Source organism: Triticum urartu, chromosome 4, assembly GCF_003073215.2.
Source record: "Triticum urartu cultivar G1812 chromosome 4, Tu2.1, whole genome shotgun sequence".
Lineage (NCBI taxonomy): Eukaryota > Viridiplantae > Streptophyta > Magnoliopsida > Poales > Poaceae > Triticum > Triticum urartu.
Window position 1 is genome coordinate 111582132 of NC_053025.1, and position 6308 is coordinate 111588439.

The 6308-nt window shown below is 46.7% G+C and overlaps 1 pseudogene; it reads right to left on the reverse strand.

Annotated features, from left to right (window-relative positions):
* Positions 1-1515: 1515 nt before the first annotated feature.
* Positions 1516-5606, reverse strand: LOC125553645 (annotated as a pseudogene).
* Between the last annotated feature and the right edge of the window lie 702 nt (positions 5607-6308).

A 6308-nucleotide genomic window follows, 5' to 3' on the forward strand; every position in this document is an offset into this window, starting at 1 on the left:
TGGCTCCCGGCGTCCTATGGTTCCAGCAAAATTATCAGGTTCGGTTCTGGTAGATTTTGCATCACCAACTTCTATGAAGACATGAACAACATTGTGACGGATGGACAAGGCGGTCCGGTTGGCGAGACCATTGTTGTTTTCACTGGTCTGGAAGTGTTGTCTGGCAAAGAAAGTGGCAGTGATATGGGCAAGGACAAGAGCGATGGCAAGGGCAACGGGCTCCGTGTGATTAAGCACAAGTCTTGTACAATTGCTCAGACAGACTTCATCCAGTCGATACTCTGACTGATTACGCGTCTTTGCTCAAAGCTCCATTATAAGTAGAAACAAAGCATGGCGCCATACATTGCATTTCCGACTGTTGGTCCATCCCGGAAGCATAAGTAGTAGTACTACGATTCAGTCTTTTTGAATAAGCAGTAGTACAATTTAGTCTGCCATCCAGGGTTAGTGGAGGCGAATCATCACTATAGCGTGCAATCACTTGCATTCCAAACCAACATTAACTTTTAAACAACAACTTTACATTGCCGACACAGTAGCTTTGGACAAAATTTACATGCTCTTCTGCACAGTTTATTCAGTCTGTGGATTCAGTTTCGAACTGTCTTATTTCTCATGTGATTTATGGTGATGAATTTGTATATTAACAGTAGTAGCACTGTATGGTCCTTGTTAGATGTGTATAGCTCTTTTCGGTTTATCCCCATTGTATAAAGGGTCTCTTGGACTTTACCCTACACATGTATATGTATTGACTTTTGCTGTGAAAGCAGTTGCTTACTTATCCAACATGGTATCAGTTGCCAGGTTCCTCTTCCTCTCCCGCACCCTACAGCTCTGTGCCTAGCTTCCTCGTCGCCAGCCACCTTCTCCGCGCCCGGCAGCCCTCCTACTGCTGCTCTGCCCGAGCCCGCGTGCTCAGCCCTCACCGCGCCCCAGCCGCGGCCAGGCCGTGCCCTTCCCGCCAAGCCGCGCCCCGGCCACGCCTCTGGCTGCCGCGGCTCCTTCCGAACGCCCAGGCCGTGCCCCAGCCGCGACCAGGCCACGCCCTCCCTGCTCAACCGCGCCCCGACCACGCCTCTAGCTGCCGCGGCTCCTTCCGCGCGCGCCCAGGCCGCGCCCTCTCCGCCCGAGCGCAGCGCGCCCCGGTTGCCCCCTCGTCTTGCTCCGCGTCGGCTGGCCACCGCTGCTCCATCTCTCTGTTTTAAGGTCACATGAATATCAAGTTGGCAATCGGATGGGAAATTTGATTGTGGTAAATTGCAGTTCTACACTAGTTATGGTCCCTTTTTGCTTTAGGGAACCCGATTACTTATTTATTCAAGGAGTGGCGAGTCACTTAGTAAAAGAAATATACATGTCATACATGGTAGTAGATGTTTTGCAATTTACTTAAGTCTTCCAAACTGCAACTACTGAACGGCCTCTTCAGTTTTCTCTTAGCCTTTGAGTCTGAAGTACGCATCCCTGATTCCATGCAGCCTGGCAGACACCTCCTGCATTTTGATGCGTTCACTTGGAGACGACTTGGTGCAGCAAAGCCCAACATGCAGCACTGAGATCAAACACTGTGATCCAATGTCCTCGGCCATTGGAGCTTCTTGGCAGAGGTCCAGGTCTTGTACCAGCTCTGGATCAATAATCTGCAACATCTTGTCAGGTAAGTTAATCTCCACGAACTTCATGATGCTCAGTCCATCCTTGAACATGTCATCGGTTGGCCTCCTTCGGGTGAATATTTCAAGGAGAACAACCCCGAAGCTGTAAACGTCGTCGGCGGCTGAAACTTGACCACCCCCCGCACATTCTGTATATACCACATGTAGCAAGAGCTTAGCTCAAATTCACATGTTCAAGCAATCAGGCTAAGGAAGAAAAAAAACAGAATCTAAAACTAGACAATATATACCTGGAGCAACATATCCTATTGTTCCCTTTATCGCAACCGAAGAAGTTGAAGCTGAGTCGCCAAATGATGAGGATGCAGGATGGACATGCAACCGTGCAAGTCCAAAATCTCCCACATGAGCTACCATATCATTATCCAGAAGAATGTTGCTAGGTTTCAGATCACAATGAACAATGCTTCCTCGGTGGTTGTGGTGCAGGTACGCCACTGCATCTGATACATCCACCACAATGCTTAGTCGTTGAGCCAGTGAAATATAGTTCAAACCTGGAGTGCCTTCTTCACCCCGAGCTGAGTGTAGCAATTTATGCAAGTCCCCTCGTGGCATGAACTCATACACTAGTGCTTTAAAATCATTTCCTCTAGAATCAGTGCTGGAGCATGCAGTTAGGATAGGGACTAGATTGCGATGTCGCACATTCCTTAAAGCATTGCATTCAGCAGTGAAGCTCTTCCCTGCACCTCTTGTCTCTAGGCTGAAGACTTTAACAGCAACAACACTTCTATCTGGAAATAGTGTTCCTTGATATACAGAGCTATAGCTGCCTCTACCAATCAAATTTGATGGTGAGAACCCTTCAGTTGCTTTCAGAAGATCACTAAGAAAACGGAAAGTTGTAGCCTAGGCCGAGCTACACGGTGCCCTTTATCCAGGCCGTCCACTCACATTGTGATCTGTGCATCATGCTAACTACGCCAGAGCGTGTCTACCGTGTAGCTACTGTTCTGTCAGTGATTAACAGATATTTTGCCCACATGCATGTGAGAAGCTGCATGCATGTGAGGTGCCCTGACGTGTGTGAGAGGGGAAAGTAAGAGAGAGAGTTGATGTGACGTGAGAGAAGAGGGGAGCTGCATGCATGTGAAAGAGCTTATATTTTTCTATAGCCGCATACATGTGAGGTGCTGCTGTGTGTGAGAGAGAAAAGGAAGAGTGAGAGGTGATGTGACAGAACCGCGGAGAAGAAGGGAGAGAGTGAGAGAGGTGTTGTGTGACAATGTGAGAGAGAAAATGAGAGGGAGAGGCTTTGTGAGAGAGAACGGAGAGAGATGTTCTGCATGTGACAGAAAAAAGAGAGTTGCTGAGAGAGAGAAAAGGAAGAGAGAGAGGTGTTGAGAAAGAGAGAGAAAAGGAAGAGAGAGAGGTGCTGCATGTAGGAGAGGGAAGAGAGTGGCGTGGAGTTCGAGGGGGTGAGGAATCTCTTGTAGTATTAGCAATATTAATTCTTTTCAGACCGTGAATCAAGTCAGAGTGGGCACATATCTCTATGAATATAGAATTACCAATGTATGGCTGAGATAGAGGGTACCATGTAGCTCAGTCTACAAAAAACCACTCTCGATAAGAAATTCTAGGAAAGTTTGGACCAAATGACTGGACAGGGATACATTTTTTTTTCCGTCTTCCACTGCAGAACAATAGAGCATAAATGGCCGCAACAATTAACAAGACTGCTGCTGGAATCACTAGCTTCAGCACAATAGATTGCTTCTTCTTATCTGAATCTAGAGGCACAGAAGGACATGTGCGTAGGTGTAACTCCGGTGCCCCACCACAAAGCCCCTGGTTTTCATGGACCCACACAGCAGTCGCATTCCTAAAGATTCCTTTTGCTGGGGCCTCACCCTCAAGATGGTTAAATGACAAATCTATTTGTTGAAGAAGCTGAAGATCCCCAAAAGATGCTGGTATTGATCCAGTTAAGCCATTGTATGACAAGTTCAGTACTTTTAGGGACTGCAGGTCACTGAATGAAGTGGGGATGTTTTCACTAAAACTGTTCATGTCCAGCTCAACTCGTTCCAAACTTCTACAGTTACCCAATATGTGTGGAATATCTCCGGATAGTTTATTGGATGAAACGTGCAAATATGTAAGTTGTTTGGCATTGTCAATGTTGCTAGGAAGTTCTTCATCAAGGTTGTTGAAAGATAAGTCAATTTCAAATACTGTTGGTATTCTGAAGATCTCCATTGGTACTTTGCCAATAAAACTGTTTCTATGAATGCTTAATACATGAAGCATTGGGAGGTTTGCTAAGCTTGGGGGTATGTGACCACCAAGCTTATTAGAATGTAGGTTTAGAATCCCTAGTCGAGACAAATTTGACAGTGACACTGGAATAAATCCCGTAAATATGTTGTCACCTAACCATATTTCCTGCAAATTCCTGAGACTCCCGAGCCATTTCGGAACTTCCCCAGTAAATTGGTTGCTGTCCAATTCCAAGAGAATCAGCTTGGGGAAGTTTTCTATGCCACAAGGAAAACTCCCTGATAATTTATTTCCTCTCAAGTGGAGTACTTCGAGGTGAACAGAAAGGTTGCCTAATGAAGCTGGTACATGGCTTTCTAACCTGTTTCCATGCATCGAGAAACTTCGTAGCTCAGTGCAATTTGCTAGGCCATACATAAACTCCCAGTCTTTATTGGCATGTGCTTCGAGTTTATTGAGCTCTAGATTCAGAGCAGATAGTATGGTTAGTTTGCCGATAGAGCCTGGCACAACTCCGGTCAAATTATTGGCTGATATATCGACACGGTGTAGCTTGGAAGCATTTGTCAATGAAACAGGGATATTCCCTTGAAAGAGGTTACCACCTAAATATAGTTCCTGGAGATTTGGTAGACTGTTACCAAGATTGGACGGCAGCTCTCCTCTGAAACTGTTAGAAACAAGGCTGAGACCAACGAGAGTAGAAAGATTCAAGATGGCCTGTGGAAATCGACCTGCCAACCGATAGCCTGTGACGAACAAGCCCTGCAGACCATCTAACTTTGCAAACTCATCCGGTATGTCACCCTCGATCTTGTTGTAAAGGGTCCTGAAATCTTTAAGCATTGTGAGATTGGCAAGAGAAGCAGGGATGGTTCCAGCAAGATTATTAGCCGAAAGGCTCATGTACTGAAGGTTAGGAGGCCAATCCACAGGAATTTTCCCAGCTAGACTATTGCCGTTGAGCAGTATATCATCAAGACTGGAACAATTCGCAAAACTCGGTATACCTCCTTGCAGTGTGTTATTACTGAGGTAGAGATACCGGAGGCGAGGAAGATGCCCAAGGGAAGGAGGAATCTCTGCAGTGAAGCGGTTGTCCGACAGGTCAAGATATTTCAGGAATGTTAGGTTCCCGAGCGACGGAGAGATTTGCCCGACCAAACCGTGAGACGGAAGGTCAAGAGAAGTGACTCGACGTGGATTCTTCATCCTGCAGCGAACACCTCCCCAGTCACAGAAGTCGGTGCTGTCGTTCCACAACGCAAAGGCTTGATTTGGATCTTGACTGATTGAGTTCTTGAACTCAAGCAGTGACAGCATGTCTGTCTCGCTTCCATACAAGGAGCTGCAGGTGGTAACACGTGCGCAGCCAAAGGTGAGCATCATGACCAGCAACTGGCTCACTACAGTAACCATCATTGCTTGCCTTGCCTGCTTCCACCATTATGTGCAGATTAAAAGAAGGAGAAAATTGATTAGAACGAAGAGAACTAGTACTAAGATAGTAGAAGTTAAGAAAGGTAAGTTTGGATGGGAAGTGGCGATTCGGTGCCCGAGCGCAGCTGCTCCCAAAATCAGTGGCGTCCATTTCTAGCTTGGGATTCGAACAAAGCCCACTGGCGTGGCGTGTCAGACGCGAGCTGCAGAAAATCGGGCGTTCGCAGCAATACGGTACTCCCTCCGGTCCTTTTTACTCTGCACATTGGATTTGCCGAAAGTCAAACTTTGCTAAGTTTGACCAAATTTATATTAGAAATTATTAGCATCTATAATATGTAATAAATATAATATGAAAATATATTCTAAGATGAATCTAATGATATTGGTGTTGTTATGTGAATGTCTATAATTTTTTGTATAAACTTGGTCAAAGTTGAATGAGATTGACTTCGGTCAAACCTAATATGCAGAGTAAAAAGGACCGGAGGGAGTACGCAACAGTGGCTCTTTTGTGGGACCAAGGCGAAGGAAAGGGACGGAGGAAGCGAGTTGGCATACTGGGCCGTGGACCAGGACGTTCGATTGTCCACATCTGAGCCGTCTACCGGTCGTGGGGACAGGCGGTGTCCCTCCCTTTGGATTTGGTCATTCTGGAAACCCTGGCCGCCACCCCTCTTCGGGCAGAAGCCCTTCTCTTCTAGTGCTGCGGCAGCTGCTTGCGGCGGCGCTCATCCTGTCTCGGCGCCGATGGCCGAAATGGAGGATGATAGTATGGAGTTCCTGCTTGACGCCATTGACAGGTTAATCCACACAGATCTGTAAAATGGTTTTGAGATTTCTTCAGCAAGCTAGCGCGTGCAGAAGTAACCTGATGAATGAGGCTTGTTGCCGGTGAATGCCGTCGGTTTTTTAGATTCCCACTGCGAGAGGAGTTCGCTGACAAGCTTGGTCACCCAG